The following is a 26,465-nucleotide window of genomic DNA, read 5'->3' on the forward strand; positions in this document are numbered from 1 at the left end:
GTATTTACTCTCAATTTTAATTTTATTTTTGTCTGAATTGCAATCCCCTCCTGAGCACGAGTCTTACTCATTCAGGAGTGGGCTAGTTTATCTTACATTGTATTAACTTTTATTCATTTCAAACTTACTAGCAATAAAATAAATAAATAAATATCTTTCCACAATTTTCTGAAGTTTTGACATCCGGATACTGTTCTTACATAAGATACTCTAAGCCAGTCATATCAATCGATGCCCACAGGAGCAAGCGCGTGCTTTAGAGCTCAGGAGAGCCTGAGCGCTAAAGAAAAGAGATATACGAAAGAGGTAGTATATGCCGCTTTGTCGAGCTATATTCAGGGATGGCCAGCACTGATTCAATAGACAAAGAGAAGATAACATATTAAAACTGTCTCCATGTTAATTTTTAGATTTGTCTGAGAAGTATAAGTGCATTATAAGAATGTAAGTTTTAATTTTAATGCTCATTTTTCATAAGTTTGATTTTTTTATTCAAAAGAAATATTTTCTCAATTTTTAATAGAAAAGTGAAATTTTCAGATATAGGCCTATTTTTTTAGTAGCCTTACAGAATGTTTTCGTAAATCTAATATACCGTAAATACGTATTACTGAAGATAGTGTATTGAAATTTTTGAAAATATTCGCATGGAAATTGTTTGTAAGGAAATGAATTAACAAAGCAACTACTGTTACATCATAAGCAAAAGATACGTTCCCATGAGTTGTAAAAATGTCAGCTCTATAGCTTCAGCATATTTCGAGAAAATAATTTAATATTCTGATGATAGGAAGTTGCTCACCAATATCACCTTAAAATCATAATGCGATAAGAGTTTTGTTATGGAATATTAGTTACACTTAAAATATTATACAGCACCTAGGTAACTTTGCTTTGTACTATAGGCCTAATATTGTTTTCATTAGTTTATTGATTACTTTTACAAGGCTAAAGATACCATCAATATCAATTCCAACTTATCATGTCATACTCAATCTCTTCATCCATTTAGTACAGTATAATTGTAGTACTATGGAATTTATGTGAATATTCCTTCTTAACTCTTTATTATGTTATTGACATTTAAAACACAACTGCAATATTAAGAAATTGGTATTAGTACTTTTGTTTCACAGACAATATAGATAATATAAAACAGAAAGAAACTATATAAAAATAACGACATAAAATTTCATGTTCCGTTTGCAGTTTGTGCACCACTGTTTTCTTAATCCAACAGGCTGCTTATTCATACACACAGCCCTTCCTCTTTCCATACTTAGCGCTTGATGCCCGCGCACTACGTCAAGGTCAGAAAAATGCGCTTGCTTTGACATCACTGCTGTAAGCAGTCAGTTATACTGCGTATTTACTTGTTTAAAAGCTGCTGTTTGATTTTAATGTCAATTTAAACGGTTTTGAAGGTTATTTCAACAATTTGTTTCTGAAAGAAATAGTTTTTATGAAAAATTTCTGTAAAAATCATGCATTCAGAAATTCGTAGATTCAAAACTTGCTATCTTTCAAGAGAAATTGACTGAAACTGCGTATTAATAATTGTTTTACTCGTTCAAACATGAGAGGAAGTGAATCACCCTGGATGACTGTGACGTTGTGATCAGTCTGATCTCGTAACAACGGTATCGCATAATTACTATGGTAATTGAGATATCGTTATTCAAGAACACAAGTGCGTCTTTTGGTATTACATTTTCAGCTCCTTCAAAAGAGTAACGTTCTGTTACGAAATGCGATGTGAAGTCCATCGATAATGTCCTTGTTGGATGACTGAATGTGGATTACTGGATGACCAAACTCTGTTATTAAATTTGCTTACGAAACCACTGGGTTGAAAATGTGCTTCGTCAGTCCAAAACACATAATCAAGCCACTATGGATGCACTTGAATAACATCTAATGTCGTAGAGGCAATAAATCATTTCCCATAGCTGTAACTCTTCTCTTCACTTTGATTACTGGCATTCGTGAACACCGTCACCACCAACTACAAGGATTGGCCAATAACGGCTTGTTCCGGACACGGGAAATAATTTGGTAAGAGTTACAAGAATAGATATTAAGAAGAAATAAATAAAACCCGGAGGAAAAAAATAAGAAGAGGAAAAATAACCAGAAGAAGTTGATTGATTAAAAAGAGATAGAGTAGGAAAACATGGAAGAGACAAAAAGGGAAGGGTAAATGGATGGAGTGCAATAAAAAATAAAAATAATGTGTACATGCTGTATCCAATGCCTACCCACTTCACTTACGTGATTCGAGTTCCGCATATTGCTGGTAGATGGTAGGACTGTGACCTATTTTCAAGATGCACACCTCTTCGGTGGCCACGCTGTGCATGTGTATCGCGTACTAAGGTGAGGGTATGTGTAAGTATCCGTGTAAGTGTAGTGTAGGAAATGAGTGGTGATGATAAAGAGAGAAGGGAAACCCGGTGCCGGAACGTAGCCTACTTCTGTCGAATAGCACCAAGGTGGCCGCCAGGCTTAAAGTCCCCATCCGACGGACGAATCACTATCAACAGTGACATAAGTACTGCGGAGAGATTTGGGGTTTATTGGTACACATTCTAGTAATTAAAAGTTCTGCACCGCCGCCTCTCCTAGTTCCGAGATAGACATATTACACCAACCATGGGGAAAAATGGCTCCGAAGGGCCACTGCACTCAAAGCCTCCTTACCTCACTCCACTGACCATCCTCTCCACCGACCATCTCCTCCGCCTGGTGCTTCGTAAAGACACGCTTCATTCAGTGGCGGGTATGGCTTCGATCTCAGGACGTCAGTTTCAGAAACAGTTGCAGAAAGAATTTTTTGTTACATACAAAAAGAAAAAAATCTGCTGCTTAATATGTAGGTTTAAAATTGCGCATATAAAATGCTTCAATATTAAACCCCACTTTGACCGGAAGTATGAAGTGGACTTCGATTATTTTACAAGTATTTGTTTACAATTTTAAAAGCTATTTTCGTAATATTTGTGAAACGATACAAAACAAGATATGTTTATGGTATTTTCGGGGTTTAGTTACTTATTATTTTATTAAGTATCTGGAACTGAACTTGCTTATTTAAAACTCTGAGTGCATATTAGGCCTACTTGATGCGTCCTCTTCCAAAGAAAGATTTTCAGAAGTAACTGCAATGGACATGGAGATGTGTCTGTTCAATAATCCATTTGTATTTGATATTACCCAAGCAGCAGAGCCACTATAGAGATGCAAACGAGCACGCCAGTAAAGTGTTTAGGAAAAAATGGATTAGATCTCTTTAAATACCTACCAGAGGAGCAATTCCGTAATCTGCGCACATTTGCAATGCGTGTTGTATCTATGTTTGGCTCAACTTACTGTTGTGAGCAGTTCCCCCCCCCCCCAAAATGAATATGAACAAAAGTATCTCCAGGTCTAGGATCACAGACATGCATTTTAGTTTCAGAATTACTGTTGAGTTGTTCTACTTCAGAGCTTGAGTGGTTCTACTTTAGAGCCAAATATATCCTTTTAGTTAATAACAAAAAACTCCGAAAGCCATCAACAACAAAAATAAATAAATAAATTTAGCAGTATAAGCCTACAGTAGTATTTCGTTTCATTCATATCTCATATATTTTGTTTAATATGTTTTAAAGTTAAATGACAATGGAGTTTAGTTACTTTTAGTGTTTTTACAAAGAAACAATTGATTATGTTGATCATTATATTATGTTTAATATGTTTTAAAGTTAAATGACAATGGAGCGTATTTACTTTTTTTTATTGGTTAAAAAAACAATTTGTTATATTGATCATTATATTTCTTTTAATATATTGTACAGTTAAATGACAATGGAGCTTTGTTTTTTCTGTATTGTTTTTAAAAAGAAACAATTTATTATGTCGATCACAAGGCAGTTCAAGAATTTTTCGTGCACATGATAAAGGAATGGTTATACAATTGAAGAATATATAATTTGCCTAATGACAGTAGGTAGTTGTAATAATTATTAAAAACATAAAATTACTTAGTCACACGTTAAAAAGTGTCGAAGGTATATACCTTTTTTTTAAATTCTAGCACTTTTTAACGTGTGACTAAGTAACTTTATGTTTTTAACAAACAAAGTGTTAACGTGAACTTTAATCAATAATGATTATTGTATGATACATGTACTTCATATAAACAAAAGACAATACAGATTTTGAAAGAAGAAATAACAGCGGAGAAATTACCGATGCGCAAGGTGTGTCGAACCCACCACTGCACTTGACTTAGCAAAACAACTGCATTACCCATCGCCTGCCAATCAAACGAATGTGGGGTGAGTAGGAAACGTTTCCTCCCTACTTTGCTTATAGTTCCTATAGCTGTATTACACGAACATTTCTGACCCCTCCGGGAATCGATCCCGGACCAGCTAATCTGGCTGCAGACGTACTAACTCGGCGGACAAAATAAAAATAGTGGTAGTTGTAGTAAGATTATAACTGGGAGAATAAAGGGGAGGAGAATGAGGGAGAAGAGACAAAAAACAGGAAACAGAAAATTAAAGGGAAAAATATTTGAATAGAAAGGAGAACAAGAGAAAGAAGGGTAGAACAAGGTGAGGAAATAAGAAATCAAAGAGAAAAAAAAAAAGAGAATTAAAATTTAGTACAGTAGAACTTTCGTAATCCGAACGTCCTAAAATATGAATGTAGCAGCAGCAGCAGCAGCAGTACAGGGACATCATTTTATTTTTACTAACATTTTTAATATTAACCTGGCTATACCTTTGGATTAATGATTGAGACCCGGAAACACAGTTTGCTACCTCCTTCCACGACTGGAGTTCGATGGTACTGGCGTAAAATACAAACAAATCACTTTACTAGGTATAGGAGGGAAGAAAAGTAGTTCATCCATTTACGTAAAGTAGGAAATACCGCGATTTTGAGTTTGATAATTTTCATTAGGTTTTGTTTAATCAAAATACAGTACTGTATTAACATGAGTGATTTTACTCACGAATTGAGTTATCCATGCGAACGTATTCATTATGGAGTGTATATTACACTGTCTACAGCACATTAGCGTACAATATAGAGAATGAAGTTGAATAGAAAAATAATCATAATATGGATATTTAAACACATTTTTTAAAATGGTGGCCGTTCATTTCGATACAGGCTTCAGTTCTTTTGTGTATATTATCGCACTATAGACTATTGCATCAAATTCCAATTACGAGTTTCGTCATTCGTATTAGTAACTCATGTTGAAATAATTCTATAGCTATTATATAAAAGAGTACCTTACGTACTGTAAATTCAATTTTCACTTCTGCCCGACCCGCGCATATAACATTACTCAGGCATGATATCTACTCTCCGTCCAAGTGGTTATGTAGCAGGGTCGTATAAAGGGGAGAAGTCACGTGACAGTCAATTAATTTTATTTAAGTTATTTTAAACAGTTGCAGATGGGGGAAATCGGGATGCGACGTAGGCAAACGGACGACAGTACCTGTGCGAAAATATGATTCAATATTGAAAGATCTTTCGTCACTGGAAAACGCGAACATATTTCTGGAACGTACTATACTCACTAACTCAATACTGTTTTTTGTTTACTACGACCTTAAAGCGACTTTGACTGTATACGCCTGGTACTGTGAGGAGAATAATTGGAAGTTTACTAGTAGAGGGTGTGGGAGTGAAGACCGGTACATTAAAAAACTCAGGTACAATAAAAATTGAAGTAAAAATAAAATGATGTCCCTGTAGTAGTAGTAGTAGTAGTAGTAGTAGTAGTAGTAGTAGTAGTAGTAGTAGTAGTAGTAGTAGTAGTAGTAGTAGCAATAGTTCTAGGGCATTTCGTAACCGGAAATTTCGTCACCATTATAGTATGTCACCTGTTTTTCGTTAATAGTTTTTTTTTTGGCCATCAAATACATTTTGCAACATGTTTTTGTCATTGAGGAGATTTTGTCACCGAAGATATTTCGTCATCATATACATTTTGTGATTTTTTTTATACTGAGAGGATTTCGTCATCAAAATAATGCAGAAAATTGCACTTCGACTGTTTCCATTATGAGTCCAAAACCATCACTGTATAATTATTTTAATGCTCTGTATTAACATGTGTTTGAAGTCGCAAACCTCCATCCTGTTTTATAGACTTTGGACCAAAATTTCCACTGAAGTTGTGACATATGCTATGACACGTAGGTAACCAAGGATGTTATTTTCTGTTCTATAGACTTCATACTATCGATAATTCGTGCAATTCTGTTATCTAAGAACGTGTATTTCTTCTCATTTCTGGGTGGAGACTGACCTGCGTCTAATTTCTCAATGTCCTAATGTATTTTTTTTTTATTTTAGTAGGTTATTTTACGACGCTTTATCAACATCTTAGGTTATTTAGGGTCTGAATGAGATGAAGGTGATAATGCCGGTGAAATGAGTCCGGGGTCCAACACCCAAAGTTACCAAGCATTTGCTCATATTGGGTTGAGGGAAAACCCCGGAAAAACCTCAACCAGGTAACTTGCCCCGAACGGAAATCGAACCCGGGCCACCTGGTTTCGCGGCTAGACGTGCTAACCGTTACTCCACAGGTATGGACATCCTAATGTATCCTAGCAGTCTCCTCCTGTAGCAACTGAAGGACATAGTAAAAGGAGGGATGTGCTTTGCCCATTAAGTATTGAGAAGTCTAAGCCAGGCTTGGCAAGTATTTGTTGTTCTGGGCAGGTTTTCCCTGGTAGGAATGTAACAATTCCATGTATTTGGAGGGAACATGAGCTGCTGCCTACCTCTGCCACGTCTACGATACATGACATAATTATACTCAAAGTAATCGAAGATTGGAGTTAGCTCATCCATAACATTTTATATAGGTATCATCAAGAGAAGCGACACGAAGGGAGGAAAAATTGTGGTGACGAATAGTGATGAGGATATTAAATTGGTGACAAAATATGGTGGTGACAAAAGTGAATCGATGACAAAATGTTGCAGTGGCAAAATGTAATATGTGACAAAATCACCGAGTGACGAAAAATCGGTGACGAAAATTCCGGATGCCGTAGTAGTAGTAGTAGCAATACCAGTAGCATCAGTAGTAGCAGTAGTAGTAGTAGCAGTACCAGTAGCATCAGTAGTAGCAGCAGTTGTAGTAGTAGTAGTAGCAGTACCAGTAGCATCAGTAGTTGTAGTAGTAGTAGTAGTAGTAGTAGTAGTAGTAGTAGCAGTAGAAGTAGCATCAGTAGTAGCAGCAGCAGTAGTAGTAGTAGCAGTAGCAGTACCAGTAGCATCAATAGTAGTAGTAGTAGCAGTACCAGTACCAGTAGCATCAGTAGTAGTAGTAGTAGCAACAGTAGCAGTAGTAGTACCAGTAGCAGTACCAGTAGTATTAGTAGTAGTAGCAGTAGTAGTAGCAGTAGCAGTAGTAGTAGTAACAGTAGCAGTAGTAGTAGCAGTACCAGTAGCAGTAGTAGTAGCAGTATTAGTAATAGCAGCAGTAGTAGTAGTAGTAGTAGTAGTAGCAATAGTAGCAGCAGTATTAGTAGCAGTATTAGTAGTAGTAGCAGTATTAGTAGCAATAGTAGCAGCAGTATTAGTAGCAGTATTAGTAGTAGTAGCAGTATTAGTAGCAATAGTAGCAGCAGTATTAGTAGCAGTATTAGTAGTAGTAGCAGTATTAGTAGTAGTAGCAATAGTAGTAGTAGTAGTAGTAGTAGTAGTAGTAGTAGCAGTAGCAGTAGCAGTACCAGTAGCAGTAGTAGTAGCAGCAGTATTAGTAGTAGTAGCAGTAGCAGTGGCAGCAGCAGTAGCAGTAGCTGTAACACGAAGAGGGCGAAAGAGAAGGATAATACGATAAGAATCAATGAGAAAGGAGATGAGGAAGAAAACAAAAATGAATAAAATAAAAAATAAAGAGAAGTGGAGGAAGAAATGAGAAAAGAAAAGTAAGATGAAAAATCAAATTAAGGGAAGATAAAGAATAGAAGGAGAAAGAGAACAGAGAATAGTGAAAACTGGGAGAAGAACGAAAGGAGTCATAAAAAGGAAGAAGACGGGGACAAGAAGAAGAAAAGAAAGAAGAAAACTTACTTACTTACTTGCTTTTAAGGAACCCGGAGGTTCATTGCCGCCCTCACATAAGCCCGCCATTGGTCCCTATCCTGAGCAAAATTAATCCATTCTCTAGCATCATATCCCACCTCCCTCAAATCCATTTTAATATTGTCTTCCCATCTACGTCTCGGCCTCCCTAAAGGTCTTTTTCCCTCCAGCCTCCCAACTAACACACTATATGCATTTCTGGATTCGCCCATACGTGCTACATGCCCTGCCCATCTCAAACGTCTGGATTTAATGTTCCTAATTATGCCAGGTGAAGAATACAATGCGTGCAGTTCTGTGTTGTGTAACTTTCTCCATTCTCCTGTAACTTTATCCCTCTTAGCCCCAAATATTTTCCTAAGAATCTTATTCTCAAACACCCGTAGTCTCTGTTCCTCTGTCAAAGTGAGAGTCCAAGTTTCACAACCATACAGAACAATCGGTAATATAACTGTTTTATAAATTCTAACTTTCAGATTTTTCGACAGCAGACTGGATGATAAAAGTTTCTCAACCGAATAATAACAGGCATTTCCCATATTTATTCTGTGTTTAATTTCCTCCCGAGTATCATTTATAAAGAAGAAAACACGAGAACAAAATAAATTGCGAAATTTTAAAGTTATTTATAACAAAATATGACGTCAATAAAATTGTTTTACACATAAATTCCTTAATCAAAGAAGTCACGAATATCTTAAGCGCTTCCCTTTCACATTAGCATTGCATCAGCGTGCTCCTCACCTGCACTACTGTTCATGCCGCCCACTGTACGAGAATCAATTATTTCGTCCATTTGTCTTCTCCCAGAGTATGAATGGACCAGGGCGTCACTGAAGGATCATTTATTTCACCTGTCGAAAGTAAAAGTTTACAATTAGAAACATGTGAGTTACTACCCACTACCAATTATCAGTTGCTAGTTAACGGATCATCTCCCACAAGTTACCCTGTTAAATAAATCAATCAATCATTAGCAATAATGTTTTATTTTCGACATTCTATTTCATAGACTGGGAATAACTTTAAATAAATACGAATGCGATATCATAATTCCTATACATTTATACAGTATGTGGAGTACTTTGTATTTATTTTACTAATACTTTGATAAATATCTACATTATCATATTGGCTGCTTATTTTGATACTGAGCTATTACAACAAATAATTTATCAGCATATCAATAATAACCTCATAAAATTACTTACAAAAACACTCCCAAAAAAAATATATTAATACTAAGGTGTCATGTGATATAAAGAAAAATTATTTGATATTATAAAGCATTCTGCACAATAAATTGCAAATATAACATGAGTATCGCGAAGATGACATACTTTAGAAATTACACTTTTCGCAATGATTAAGTTACGTTCTTTTGTACTATTTTACGAATCATATTATAATTCATAAATGATTTTCTTGAACTATTATTTAAAAGACTTGCTCTAGAATATGCCATTAGAAAAGTTCAGGATTTGGAATTGAAGGGGTTACATCAGCTTCTTGTCTATGCGCACGACGTGAATACCCACAAACGATTAGGTAAAACACGGAAATTTTACTTGAAGCAAGTAAAGAGATAGGTTTGGAAGTAAATCCCGAAAAGACGAAATATATGATTACGTCTCGTGACCAGAATATAGTACGAAATCGAAATATAAAAATTGGAGATTTATCCTTCGAAGAGGTAGAGAAATTCAGATATCTTGGAGCAACAGTAACAAATATAAATGACACTCGGGAGAAAATTAAACTCAGAATAAATATAGGAAATGCCTCTTAGTATTCGGTTTAGAAGCTTTTGTAATCTAGTCTGCTGTCAAAAAATCTGAAAGTTAGAATTTATAAAACAGTTTTATTACCGATTGTTCTGTATGGTTGTGAAACTTGAACTCTCACTTTGAGAGAGGAACAGAGATTAAGTATGTTTGAGAATAAGGTTCTTAAGAAAATATTTGGGACTAAGAGGGATGAAGTTACAGGAGAATGGAGAAAGTTACGCAACGCAGAACTGCACGCTTTGTATTCTTCACCTGACATAATTAGGAACATTAAATCCAGACGTTTGAGACGTGCAAGACATGTGGCACGTATGGGCGAATCCAGAAATGCTTATAGAGTGTTAGTTGGAGGCCAGAGGGAAAACGATCTTTGGAGAGACCGAGACGTAGATGGGAGGATAATATTAAAATGGATTTGAGGGAGATGGGATATGATGATAGAGACTGGATTAATCTTGCACATGATAGGAACCGATGGCGGGCTTATGCGAGGGCGGCAATGAATCTCCGGATTTCTTAAAAGCCATTTGTAAGTAAGTAAGTAAGTATTATTTAAAAGACAGACCTAAATGAAATCATTTTTATTCGACCATACTATAATACGCTCATTACATGTGACGTAACTGTATCTTAATAAAATACATTAAACCACTGCAATTCATTATATTATTCCGACTTACTCCCACATGCCTCAGCAGAGGTGAACGATCATCGAATCAGTACGGGGGTAATGTGTAATCAGCACGATGAACCACTCAGCCTTTATAGCTGGCTCACAAAACCGGATTTAGCTACTCACTGCAATTCCCCCAAATTCATTACGGTGCCATACTCTGGCCAAAATTTCACAAGAAAAGTTTTATTTCCCATGAAGACTCGAGCAAGCGTTCATTCCGTACAGCTATCAAACGCATCATGACTTAGACCTTAGTCCACATGGCTACGGCCCGGGACGAAGTTGAATATAGAAGGTCTTATATAAAGAAGTTACTTCAACATGGAGTGCACAAAAAGTACAGAACAAAAGTAATAAAACTGTTTTATTTAATGTTATACGGAGAGGGAAAAAAGTTCTCCATTGTGTACTTTGAGTGTTTCCTTAAACCTAGCGTAATGGATTGAAACACTTCCGCAGGTTTTTGCTCGCCTTGCTCCAGTTACTGCACACGCGTTGAGTACACAGCGGCAGCGATCTGTGCCTCAGCTATGTCGCCTCGTATAATTCTTATTCATTAATTCAGCCTTTTAACACATTTAATTATTACATAATATTACAGAACAATACAAGTTTATAACTTTCTTTTGCGTCCAAAGAGAGAGAAGGAAATGAAGGGTAGCGTAGAGAAATTGAAAAAAGAAGTGTAGTGAATAAATGATAAAAATAACAAAATAAAGGACTCGGATGAAAAAGAGGAGCAAAGAAAAAAGAATAAAAATAAAGGAATATAGTAGTGAGAAAGAGTGAGAAATTTGAAGACGACAAAAAAAAAACGAAATAAAAACACTAATTTAATACAGCACAAGAAAGAAAAGAAAGGAAAGTAAAAGTAAGAGAGAAGAAAGAGATTCGACATAAAAAAACCAAAGAGTGAAAAAACGAAATAGCGGAACAAAGAAGAAATGAAATGTATACAAAGTCGATACAGTGAAAATAACCACCTTCTCTCCTTAACCTTGCATTTACAAAAATAAATAAAATTTTGAAAATATAAATTACAAACCCAACAAGTATCAGATATTGTATGTATGTATGTATGTATGTATGTATGTATGTATGTATGTATGTATGTATGTATGTATGTATGTATGTATGTATGTACAGTATGTATGTATGTATGTATGTATGCATGTATGGATAAAACGAATAGAGAGAAAATATGGGGATAATACAGAGGACAAAATAATGGTAAAATAGAGGAGAAAATAGAATAGGAAAAGATTATTGTTTCAATGAGAAATAATGAGTCCAAATGAAGGACCATCAACCATAGGAGATGCTAAAAGTGGTTCTGAATATGAACCAAGTGCTTTAAACGAGAGATAGACGGAAAAGACAACGAATAAACGAGAAAGGGAGAAAACGAGTAAACTAAAAAATGGATAAAACGAATAGAGAGAAAATAGAGGTAATACAGATGGCAAAATGGAGGGAAAATAGAGGACTACTTACTGGTAAAATAGAGGAGAAAATATGGAGAAAATAGAGGGAAATGTTATGGAAAATAGAAAAGAAAAGTGAGGAGAAAACATCGAAAATATAGAGAAAGTAAAGGAGGAATTAGAGGGAAAATTGAGGAGAAAATACAGCCAATACTAAGAAGAACATAGAGATAAGATAGAGGGGAAATACAGAAGAAATATGCTATAATCCCTCTATTTTTACTTCTATTTCTTCATCCATTTTCTGCTTATTTTTCCCATCTAATTATCACGTCTATTTTCTCCCTATTTTACCTCCATTTTCTCCTGTTTATTCTCCTCTATTTTCCCCTCATTTTCTCATCTATTCTCTGCTCTTTTCTTCTATGTTTTTCCAGTACTATTCCTCTATTTGCTCCTGTATTTCCACTCGATTTTCTACTCTATTTGCTCCTCTGTTTTCTGCTCCATTTTCTATATTAACTCTCAATTTTCCCCTATATTATCCCCTCTATTTCCTTTCTGTTTTTCCTCTATTAAATTAAATTATGTTTTATTTAACGGCGCTCGCAATTGCCGAGGTTATATCAGCGTCGCCTGTGTGTCGGAATTTTGTCCCGCAAAAGTTCTTTTACATGCCAGTAAGTAGATCCTATAATCAGATTATTAAACATAATTGTGGCAACAATTAGTCGTATTATTAACAAAAATTTCTATATCCTACTTGCCTAAATAAATTTTGAGGGAATATAATGGTAACTCCATAACCAGTGAGGCATGCAGCGTTGTGTATATAAATTAATTACTATTAAATATGCTGTTGTTTAATTTTAAAGATATGATTAAACAATAATGAATACTATAATAAAATATATGAACTGAAATATACATCTTGATTACACAACTTTTAACACTATGTCACTTTGGAAAACATATTATGTGTCTTTCGCGTGTTAAATTTTATGTTACCTTGTTAACATGTTTCGGCCTGCTATTGGCCATCATCATCCTACACATCCAACCAAAATGTCAGAAAATAAACACACTAGAACAATACGAAATATATAAACACACAAAAACACTATGTCACTTTGGAAAACATATTATGTGTCTTTCGCGTGTTAAATTTTATGTTACCTTGTTAACATGTTTCGGCCTGCTATTGGCCATTATCATCCTACACATCCAACCAAAATGTCAGAAAATAAACACACTAGAACAATACGAAATATACAAACACACAAAAACACATCCAAATGAACACACACTCTTTGACTCCACATTACACTACACAAACACACCCCCACAGGAAACAAAACAAAAGGCGCCAAGACCAGCAACAACCAGTTCTGATAATGGCCAATAGTAGGCCGAAACATGTTGACAAGGTAACATAAAATTTAACACGTGAAAGACACATAATACGTGGAGTGAAATATCAACTTTTAACATACATGATACATAGCCCTTTCCAAACTTTCATTTTGCAATTTTATTGAAACGAACCCTGACTCTGTAGGAGAAAAGTTGTCAAGAGTTTGTATTCAATCCTTTTAACGGTAATTAGCTGCAGACTGTAAAAGAAAGAACTTCAAAAGGTTCAAAATTAAATGCAAGCAGAATATGTGGGGAAAATATTTCAATAGATTTCCTATAATAACTACAAAACTGAAAAGAAGATTATTGGTTGGGGGTGGAGCGTAATATTCTAATTCTGCCCTCGGCATACAAATGCCTTGTCCTGAATAACAGAAATATGCACAGAAAACAATTACTATGATCGGTTTCACAATGTAGGACCAATACAGGGCGCAATCTGAAACCCTTTCTCTTTACAAATTAAAGCCCGATGGTGGGAGTACAATTATTATCGGAATAATATTAAAAAACTGCGTCGGCTGGGTACGCCGTGCAGTACTGTTAGAATTTCGGGGGCAGAGTACAGTCACGTCTGCAGAACGTGTCACATTGACAATGGATAAAAGGAAGAAAAAGTAAAAGTCTCGCATGTCGCAACACCGTCAGAGAAAATGCCTGCGCTGCTATACGTAATAATGGGCGGGTTGCCTAGGCGATGAGGGAAGATAGCCAACCCAGTCTTGCAGAGGCGATGTTACACGAGGCGGATGAAAGTTACTTGCTTTCAATTACATAATATTTCATAATTCCAGACATCAACTCATATGTAAATAGAAACCATCATGCAGTCGCCAGATGACACCGGAATGTGAGGATTGCGTGACTCTTGTTTTCTCTAACTCACCGCCCGACTGTAGCTCACAATAGGAAGTCTCGAACGGGAAACGTGGCGTTTTAATGAATCCCGTTAACAAATTGTACAATTCCAACACACAAAGGTGTAGACCAAAGATTCCAAATAGGCGGCCCGCGGGCCATATGTGGCCCGTCAAGGTTCAGTTCTGGCACTCAGAGCAAACATTACTGAACAGAAAAAGAGGTCTAATCTGTCACATGAAATACGTTTTAATACGAAATTAAATGGAAATATTCGATAATTGTTCAAACACATTTTAGCAGCACAAGTAACTTGTCAGACATTTTGGGAATTCTGTTGGCATATACTGAGAAGGGTAACTTTCGGTGCTGGACCCCGGACTCATTTCACCGGCATTATCACCTTCATTTCATTCAGACGATAAATAACCTAGATGTTGATACAGCGTCGTAAAATAACCCAATAAAAAATATACTGAGAAGCTCGACCATGAAATCTCATGCATATTGAGAGGTGCGATCTTGGAAACTCATGCATATTAAGAGGCTCGATCTTGGGATGTTGCGCATTTCGAGAGATTCGACCTTGGGAATTCATATATCTATATTGAAAGATTCGATCTTGGAATCTTAAACATATTCGACCCTAGCGCCTCACTCATACTGAGAAATTCGATCACGAGAACTCATAGATTCCATCCAGGAAACTCATGAATATTGGGAGATCCGATGTTAGGACTTCATGCATGTTGAGAGATTCGACCTTTGGATCTCTTATATATTGGAAGATTCGACCTTGAGATCTCAAACATATTAGGGCCTAGAATACTCGATCCTGGCACCTACGTATATTGGGAGATTCGACCCTGTGAACTGATGCATACTGGAATATACGACCTTGTGACCTCATGCACACAGAGATTCGACCTTTGGATCTCTTACATATTGGAAGGTTCGACCTTGAGATCTCAAACATATTAGAATACTCGATCCTGGCATCTACGTATATTGGGAGATTCGGCCCTGTGAACTGATGCATACTGGAATATACGACCTTGTGACCTCATGCACACTGAGAGATTCTACCTTTTTATCTCTTATATATTGGAAGATTCGACCTTGAGATCTCAAACATATTATAATACTCGATCCTGGCACCTACGTATATTGGGAGATTCGACCCTGTGAACTGATGCATATTGGAATATACGACCTTGTGACCTCATGCACACAGAGATTCGACCTTGAGATCTCATACAAGTAGTACATAGTGGAAGATTAAACCGTGAGACTTCATACATATTGTGATATTCGATTCCGACACCTCACGCATATTGGGAGATTCGATTCTGGCACCTCAAATATGGAAGAGATCGATTCTGATACCTCATGGCTGGTCTCCGATGTTAGTCACTGTATTGTAGTCCTTGAAGTTGATGCGCACTCAAGAACCCTATGAAGGTACCGTTTTAAAAAGTCATCCTTTTTAATGACTGACTGTTTACATCTGTGACATAGGTGTGTTGCAAGCTGCTCTCCACTATCTACCATTTGGTATAAGTTTCATTTGAATTGAGTTTCCTGTTCGTCACTAACCGCTTCCTAGCTAACTGACAGCATTCCAATAAAGGAACCGAGATTCGATGCTCAGATCCCTCTATGGTTTTTCTGTCAGATAAGAATGCTGTGGAAAAGTTTTCTTCTAATACTGGGCCAATGTCTATCCCTGTTATTGCTCGATGCTCGCTATTATTAGCATTAAAGGAATATTGAAAAACCCTGCACTGTTTAAAAAGTAAGTTAAATTATGAATTACATCGCACAACCCAGTCGTGCTTGTCAGAAGCTGACACTGAAAGACACACAAATTTAAATTTTGTCACGCTGTGAAAATCTTCAGTGCACACGTGACATTGGGACAAGTTTTGAAAAGTAGGCCTACTGTACTTTGGTTTCAATGGGCAATACTCCATTATTGCTGCATTATATTGTCATTTTAAGATTTCAGTGACTCTGAACAGTATCTGTAGTTTAAAAGGAATATTAGGTAGATGACTATTCCCATTTATGCGATTCGTGGTTAGATTCTTGGCATTGGTAATGGAAGAGATTTACCTTTCGTCTACTAGTCTGGGTTTGTCCCTTATTTGCTATCCTGTGTTGTCTCCACGGGAGGCATGTACTATGTTGACCATATAACAAGAAAGGTCCGCAGTTTATATGTCAAGTGCTGGTCCAAGCATAAACTCTCCCTTATACAGCATTGATTTTTAAGCGAGTATCAAAGATACACGTAAGATAAGACGAAAAAGGAAGGTGGACAACAACTTGCAATAATTTATAGTTCAGAAAAATGTTATGAGAAATATTTTAGTTTGTTAATAAGTGATGCAATTTTCTTAGTTTAGGCTAAATTTCCTATCGTTTGCAATCAACTCAATTATATCCCCATCCACATAGCAAATACTTATTGTAATAAGCTACTTGTCCTGAATACATGGCAAAAACGTAACAGAAATTAATTTTAATTAAATAATATTGTGGCAAAATGTGAAACGAAGAATTGAAGTTCAATTGAATTGCAATGTTAATGGGAAAAACAGGTCGATCGTGATAATCGCACCAAGTAAGACACACAGCTTTGACGCTGCGGGAAGGCTAGATCGTGAGTTCGAATACCTCCTAGGATATAGATGTTTGTACATTATTAAAGAGATGTCTTATGTTGTCTAAAGCAGAGGGCTGGCGTCTTGCTGACCTCAAGTTACGATAATGTGTGTATTTCTAATATTAGGTTACGAATATTTCTTCTGAAAAAGGCCAGGACACACAAGGACTGCACAACGTTTAAAAGTGAATGAATAACAAAAACAAACAGTATTCTCCTTCCCAGACTTTGAACCTTGAATGTTGTTGTTGTTGTTGAAACCGAAAGCGTTGTTTTCGTCGTTTTTTTTTTTTATTCTTTTGGTATTTCTCTTGTTGGTGATGATTTTAGTGTTCCATTTGTTCGTGACGATGTTTTTATTTGTAGTACTATAGTCCCTTCGCTCTAATTTCCGACAGCCAATCACGTTGCAGGTCGGCTACATTTAAACGTGTGCGTCGATTCGCCGATGAAGATGTTAAGGATTTTCTAAGGCTGGATAAATGCTTAATATATAATAGCCCGCCATTTTGGCTCTTTCATTGGCGTTCGCAGAAAGCACACGAGGTCGTTATTTTCCGCTCAATTATTTGCTGAATTACAGTGCGTTTGATTTATTATCATAGGAGCTACGACATGATAATGTTTAACGGTATTGCAAATAGATCCCTCCTCTGGTAGCTCGCCAATGAAAGAACAAAAATAGCGAACGATACTATCTACCTAGCCTTTATAGAGCCTTGACTTCCTAAGACGTAAGCAAAGAGGAGGAGTCACGCCGGGAATAACAGCGTCGCGACTATAGTAGTGATAATAGTTCCCTTATTACTGATAATAATTTCCTATTGTTATTGTAGTTGCGATTGCTTTTGCTAATTTTGTCTTTTAATGTGGTTCTTAACGGTAATGTTCTCGCTTGTCGTTGTTTGTACATTGTTTTGCCGATGTTATTGAAATAGCGATACTCTTAGGGTTAACCTCTTTGATGGTATTTGTAGACGCACGTAGAGTATAGCACACCCATTCTTGTTATGTTATATTGTCCTTGTTGATACTGTTACGGTTAATGTTATTAATATTGGTTGTTTTATGCTATTTTTTCGTTGGCTATGGTGGTGCTGTTGATAGTTTTGATCTTACTAGTTTAGTAGCTGATGTTCTAATTGAAGCTGACAGCTTTTATTTTACTGTTAACAGTACTGTCGATTATAAAAGTTTCTTTTGTTTCTGATGTTGCTACTTACGGTATTTTTGTATACTTTCTTGTTTGTGTTCTTTCTAATGTCGTACTTTTTTAATGTGTTGATATTATTACAATTTCTAGTTCATAGCTTTAGTTATCTAATCTCCTGTCAAAAAATCTGAAAGTTAGAATTTATAAAACAGTTATATTACCGGTTGTTCTGTATAGTTGTGAAACTTGGACTCTCACTTCGAGATAGGAAAAGAGATTAAGGGTGTTTGAGAATAAGATTCTTGGGAAAATATTTGGGGCTAAGAGGGATGAAGTTATAGGGGAATGGAGAAAGTTACACAACACAAAACTGCACGCATTGTATTTTTCACTTGACATAATCAGGAACATAAATCCAGGCATTTGTGATGGGCAGGCATGTAGCATGTATGGGCGAATCTAGAAATGCATATAGAGTGTTAGTTGGGAGGCCGAAGGAAAAAAGTCCTTTGGGCAGACCGAGACGTAGATGGGAAGATAATATTAAAATGGATTTGAGGAAGGTGGGATATGATGATAGAGACTGGATTAATCTTGGACAGGATAGGGACAGATGGCGGGCTTATGTGAGGGCGGCAATGAACCTCCGGGTTCCTTAAAAGCCATTTGTAAGTAAGTAAGCTATTACGTACAGAATGAACCGTAAGTAAGGGCATTCATTTTAGGGAGTTATTCTTTGAGAAATTTCAAAGCAAAAAGTTTGATACAATTTTGTTTGTTTTTGCTTCCTTTCCGAGATAGAAACTGTTTTATATGAAGCATTTCATAGCGTGTTTTGGGAAAACCATTGATTTAATTCCCAACATACTCTATCAATTTAAGAGAGCAGTGTATTATGACAAATACTGAAGACAAAAAAATAGTTTTGTCTTTCCAATATGCAGAAATTTGATACGAAGAAATGTAACATTTTAAAATTCCTTTTCAGAACGATCAAATTTTTACACATTTGAAAGACAAAACTAAAATTCTTTCAATCATTTATTATCATAATAGCTACACTCCTGTCTAAGCATACTGGGAATTCAATCAATAGTTTTCCGACAACAGGCTATAAAATATTTCACATAAAACAATTTTTATCTCGAAAAGAAGGCAAACTTTTTTGTTTGAAATATCTCAAAAATAATAATAATAATAACCCCTGAAATGAATGACATTACTTACGGTTCATTCTGTATATTCGGCTGCACGAGTATCTATTAAAGATGGATAGTTGAAGGGTTCAGAGCCATAGTGGGCCAAGTGCCATATATTAAAAACGGAGAAAACAAGGGTTAAAATTAAATGAATGCCATAATTCATTAAAACATATAGCAAGTAATATAAAGTACTTACTTACTTGCTTTTAAGGAACCCGGAGGTTCATTGCTGCCCACACATAAGCCCGCCATATGTCCCTATCCTGAGCAAGATTAATCCAGTCTCTACTATCATATCCCACCTCCCTCAAATCCATTTTAATATTATCCTCCCATCTACGTCTCCGCCTCCCCAAAGGTCTTTTTTCCTCCGGCCTCCCAACTAACAAACTATAGGCCTATATATTTCTGAATTCGCCCTACGTGCTGCATGCCCTGCCCATCTCAAACGTCTGGATTTAATGTTCCTAATTATGTCTGGTGAAGAATACAATGCGTGCAGTTCTGTGTTGTGTAACTTTCTCCATTCTCCTGTAACTTCATCCCTCTTACCCCCAAATATTTTCCTAAGCACCTTATTCTCAAACACCCTTAACTATGATGAAAGAGTGATGGAACGGAGAAAAATTCTCTCCGGCGCCGGGATTTGAACCCGGGTTTTCAGCTCTACGTGCTGATGCTTTATCCACTAAGCCACGCCGGATACAATCCCGACGCCGTTTAGAATCGTCTCAGATTAAGCTCCATCTCTCGGGTTCCCTCTGGTGGCCGCCCTCTGCACTACGTCATAGGTGTCTATGAACGCAGGACCGAAGTCCATACATGTGTTGAGGTGCACTCAGATGAGTGACTAATTGGCCGGGATCCGACGGTATGGGCGCCGTCTTAAATCACAAAGTGATTTATTACGCATATCATATATATATTTTGATGTACCGAAGTACATATGATATTTCCATGCAGATATTCTGCGACATTATATGATGAAAGAGTGATGGAACGGAGAAAAATGGAGCTTAATCTGAGACGATTCTAAACGGCGTCGGGATTGTATCCGGCGTGGCTTAGTGGATAAAGCATCAGCACGTAGAGCTGAAAACCCGGGTTCAAATCCCGGCGCCGGAGAGAATTTTTCTCCGTTCCATCACTCTTTCATCATATAATGTCGCAGAATATCTGCATGGAAATATCATATGTACTTCGGTACATCAAAATATATATATGATATGCGTAATAAATCACTTTGTGATTTAAGACGGCGCCCATACCGTCGGATCCCGGCCAATTAGTCACTCATCTGAGTGCACCTCAACACATGTATGGACTTCGGTCCTGCGTTCATAGACACCTATGACGTAGTGCAGAGGGCGGCCACCAGAGGGAACCCGAGAGATGGAGCTTAATCTGAGACGATTCTAAACGGCGTCGGGATTGTATCCGGCGTGGCTTAGTGGATAAAGCATCAGCACGTAGAGCTGAAAACCCGGGTTCAAATCCCGGCGCCGGAGAGAATTTTTCTCCGTTCCATCACTCTTTCATCATATAATGTCGCAGAATATCTGCATGGAAATATCATATGTACTTCGGTACATCAAAATATATATAAAAAATATACCCTTAACTATGTTCCTCTCTCAAAGTGAGAGTCCAAGTTTCACAACAATAAAGAACAACCGGTAATATAACTGTTTTATAAATTCTAACTTTCAGATTTTTTGACAGCAGACTGGATGATAAAAGCTTCTCAACCGAATAATAACAGGCATTTCCCATATTTATTCTGTGTTTAATTTCCTCCCGAGTATAATTTGTATTTGTTACTGTTGCTCCCAGATATTTGAATTTTTCCACCTCTTCAAAGGATAAATCTCCAATTTTTATAGTTCCATTTCGTACAATATTCTGGTCACGAGACATAATGATATACTTAGTCTTTTCGGGATTTACTTCCAACCCTACCGCTTTACTTGCTTCAAGTAGAATTTCTGCGTTTTTCCCTAACCGTTTGTGGATTTTCTCCTAACATATTCACGTCATCCGCATAGAGAAGCAGCTGATGTAACCCGTTCAATTCCAAACCCTCTCTGTTAACCTGGACTTTCCTAATGGTATACTCTAGAGCGAAGTTAAAAAGTAAAGGTGATAGTGCATCTCCTTGCTTTATCCCACAGTGAATTGGAAACGCATCTGACAGAAACTGACCTATATGGACTTTGCTGTACGTTTCACTGAGACACATTTTAATTAATCGAACTAGTTTCTTGGGAATACCAAATTCAATAAGAATATAGCACATTAAAACTAAATGATATGTCAATCTTCATTAAACTATGGTATTCACTTAACTTTAACCCTTGCTTTCTCCGTTCTCATTAAATGGCGTTTGGCCCACTATGGTTCTGAATCCTTCAATTGTTGTATCGATCGTCAGATCCATAGACATATTAATTACAGTAACAGTATAGTTTGAGGGAATGTGAAAAGAGAATTTTTGGAATGATGGCACGGGGAGAGTCAGAACACACTATTAAACTGTAAGATTTCTTCTGGCATGTCGCAAGCGCAATTATTGAACTCATCTGCATTTGAACCCGAGTATTTCGCATAAAAGTCTAACGGTGTCAAACTTTGGCCGTTCCTTGTACAGTGGTTCGAATAGAACAAGACGCAAACAGTCCGAGATCAGCTTCGCTCGAAAGGAGGTGGAGCGACGCGAAAAGGCGCGGGATTGGGCAATCACCCAAACAATAGAGAATAGTCGATTATGTGTATCTGTGTGTGTGTCAAGGTTCCAAGTAACAACCAGTTTGCTGCACTTGGGCATAGCCGTCAATGATCTGTACGATATGCACATACGGAAATAGATCGAGTAGTTCAAGATGAAACAGAACTGAACAGAAAAATTATTTTTACAATTAAGGGCACATTAACACAGCGCAAAATGGGCCAGAATCTCAATCTAGCTGGAAAATATATTTTTCGAAGCAACTAAAGTTGGTGTTTCTGCACTGTAAACACTAACCAGATGTCTGTACTTCAGAAATCCACAATGCAAAAAGGAATTCGGAATGATTAACAACAGTAAATAGCGGAAGTTGATGATTGATAAACACCCGGGCGGTCTGCAACCCTTTGTGAATTGGAGCGATGGAAGGAAAAATCATTCAGTGTTGTAAATTAAAGCAAAGTAAATCCATGGCGCTATAGCACTGAAGGACCAAGACCGACCAGCCGGCTGCTGGTCTCACGTCCACATGCCGAAGCAGAGGTGGACGATCATCCAGCGAGTATGGAGGTATCGTGTAGTTAGTACGATGATCCCCCCAGCCGTTATAGTTGATTTGCAAAATCGGACTTTCGCTACCTTTCGTAGCTCCCCAAGTGCATCACGATGCTGGTGGGCACCGGTCCCATACACTGGTCGAAATTTCATAAGAAAATTTCTTCCCCCATCAGGACTCGTACCAGTGCGCGTTCCGTATCGCGAGTCCTAGGCAGTATGCCTTAGACCACGATGCTACGGCGCGGAATTCGTTCAGTGTTGTACTTAAGGAAAATAATGTTGAAATATCACGTGGAAAGTTTCCCAAAGGTATGAACTTTTGTTTTATATAAAGCTCAATTTGTTTATTCCATGTTAATACAATGTTCGAATGTTCGAAGCTACTGAATTGAAAATTAAATTTTCGGTCCTGAAGTTCATTTTATACTGAGATTTAAAAAAATCGGTACTTAATCGCACCGAGTTCTTGTGGTCAAAATACAAAACAACATTTGGGCTTATTATCCCATATTGCAGTTTAGCTGCCAACGCGCTTTTTTCAAAACTTTTTTTTTTTTTTTAAGGTGACGGCGAGCAAAAACAAGTTGTAATGGACATCATATTATATGATTTACCACAAAATCTATGGATGAGATTATATCTATTTTTAAAAAGGGAAAACAGAAAGATTGTAAAAATTGTAGAGGGATGTCTTCTCAATAAAGGAAATAAAATATTTACAAGCATTATAGCCTGGAAACTAGAAGCTTATTATGAAAATTTACTTGGCAAAAAACAAAATGGTTTCCGGAAGGGCAGATCTTGTTCTGATGGCTTCTTCACTTTAAAACTTTTAATTTAAAAACATAAAGAATTTAATAAATAAGCCCACATGACATTTGTTGATTATTAAAAAAAGCATTTGATCTTGTTAAAAAAAGAAGTTACTAGAAATTTTAGCAGATGAAACCCCAAATCATATAATACATAAAATTTTCCAATTATACATATCTAACGAAGTATCAGTAAAAATGGGAGCAGAATTATGTGATTGGAAACCAATAAATTGTGGAGTGCGACAGGACTTCCCTTTATCAGCTCTCTTATTTAAAATTTGTATTAATGTTATCTTTAGGCACTGGAGGCTAACAGTTCATGGAAACATTCATCTCCATAGTAGTCTAATAATTGTACTCAGATGACCAAATTTTTCACGCTAACACAGAAGATGAATTACAGTACTCGATCACCATCTTAGTATTACTGCACAAGATTTTTAACATGTAAATCTCAAAAACAAGAACAAAAGTTACCCAAAGAAAATTACCCAAACGAAGCAACATTTATATTAAGAATACAATATTGGAACAAGTAAACTTATTAAAATATTTAGATTATGAATAATTTCAAGGTAAAAATTGTTCCGGGGCCGGGTATCGATCCCGGGACCTCTGGTTGAACGTACCAGCGCTCTACCAACTGAGCTACCCAAATCTGCTTTACAGGGAGCTTCACCTGAAAAACTAAACTGGGGTAATATATATACGTTACTGTAGGTACGTTACCAGAAAACCACAATTCCAAGTCACACAGAGTTATGTGCACTCGATGTGGATCTCTGGCGTCTCGTCAGCCCACCCGAGTTGTGTGGATATGAAGGGAAAAATTGGAACGGTGTCTGGTGGAGTTCCTGGGTAGTTTCTGAATTGATTAAAGTTGCAACACTTGCTACTAAGCTGACAAAATCTAACAGATGTTTCATTATGTTTTTTCATCAATAACTAAAAAACTAAGAATTTTCGGACATAGTTTTTAGTAGGTTATTTTACGACGCTTTATCGACATCTGAGGTTATTTAGCGTCTGAATGAGATGAAGGTGATAATGCCGGTGAAATGAGTCCGGGGTCCAGCACCTAAAGTTACCCAGCATTTGCTCATATTTGGGTTGAGGGAAAAACCCCGAAAAAACCTCAACCAGGTAACTTTCCCCAACCGGGAATCGAACCCGGTCCACCTGGTTTCGCGGCCAGACGCGCTAACCGTTACTCCACAGGTGTGGACCTTTCGGGCATATGTTTATATCAACTTTTTTTTCTTGTTTTGGTGTGAGGAACATGCCCTCAAGGTTTGTCAAAGTATTTCTGAAACACCCTATATATCATTTGTTATATTGTACATTATCCTTGAGATGTGGTATCTTCGGCATTCTATGTGACGTGTTTGATGGTGAGGAAGCAGAACAATCTTTATTCTCTGCAAAACTGTTAAAACTATTTTAACATGTAAACTCCCGACCTTGCTTTGTGTTCTCCAACAATACCATGAACAAGTAACTAATAGCTTCTGAGAATTAGTAAAATAAAGTCGTTCATATTTTATTGGCGCTGTCTGCAATTTCACAGGAAAATAATATTAGAAATGATTACAATACTGTATACGCATAGCCATTTTATATTCAAAATGAATTATATTCATCTATTTAACCTGTGCGATGTATGTACAAATTATGTTAACTACCTTGCTTTAGGGTTTATAAAAATACCTTTTCAGTGCAATTCAAAAACCAGAGTTCATCTTATTATTATTTGGATGATTTCATTGGGGCATATCTTTGAATACCGAGCATTAAAAAACTTAAAACCATAATCAGTAATACAATTCGTAACATGATAAAAGGACTCATACTCAGCTATTGCGAAATATATTATAAGAGAGTATCATCTTCGTAACACTCACTGTTTCATCTTTCATTAATATTGTTATGTAGAAAGTGAATAATTTTGTTATTTTTAAGTAAAGCTACGTACAGTTGCAACCAAACATTTTACGTGGTTGAACTAAATCAAGATTCAGCCGGACATGATTTTTTTTGGCATTTTTAAACTGTCGTTTTATGGTAATGGAATTATTCCAACATAAGCTTAGCCATAAGACTAGTTTCTAAACATTAAAATGTCATCACTCACTAGTTGACAGCACTGAAATCTCGGTCTTCCGGAGAGCTTTTATCATATTTCTCATGCACCACATTGTCATACAGGAACTTCGTTCCAACTCTGAAATGCAGACGCTTCGTAATGGAAAAGAAAATTAAAGATAAATTATAACATATTCTATCATTTTAATCCGTATTTAACGACTCTGTATCAACAGCGTGATTATACAGGATGTAAGGGGTTTAAGTCGTCGGGGACGGTCTACAGAATAAAAAAATGTCCATACAACATAGGGTCAAAACTTGATAGTTTTCCCAGAAAAAAATTATTCTTATTTTATTTGAGTTATATTGCTTACATAATTAGTAAAATTACGAAAACAATTACATCAGTACGTATATCTAGCAACAAGTTATATATGTTCAAGAAGTACAAGCTGAATACAGGAAGGAATGCGGAATGTAATGTAAATGCAATGAAAATAATGGAAATGCAATAAGAACAAGGGGAATATGATACAAATATAAGAGACAAGGAGAATATAATGATAAAAAGGTTAATATAAGGAGATCAAGGGTAATGTAAGGAGGACAAGGGGAATACCCGGAGAACAAAGGGAATACAAAAAGAAGAAATAGAATATAAATAGAACAAAGGGATTACAAAAAAAACAAGGGGAATACAAGGAGAACAATGGGTAGACAAAGAGAACAAGGGGAGGCATGAAGAGCAAGAAAAAGATAAGGAGAATAAGGGGAAGCAAAGGAAAATAAGCGGAAGACAAGGAGAGCAAGGGGAATACAAGGAGAACAAGCGAGGGTTGCATTTTTATATGATAGTCAATTCCTAAGTTACTTCCAGTAGGCTACCTAGTGAAGAGAAAGACGTAGTTCTACGTCAAAAATAATTATCTGAGAAATTTTAACCCACTTACTTACGGCTTGGAACCCGGAGGTTCATTGCCGCCCTC

The sequence above is a fragment of the Periplaneta americana genome, chromosome 1 (assembly GCF_040183065.1).
Source record: "Periplaneta americana isolate PAMFEO1 chromosome 1, P.americana_PAMFEO1_priV1, whole genome shotgun sequence".
In the NCBI taxonomy this organism is placed as follows: Eukaryota; Metazoa; Arthropoda; class Insecta; order Blattodea; family Blattidae; genus Periplaneta; species Periplaneta americana.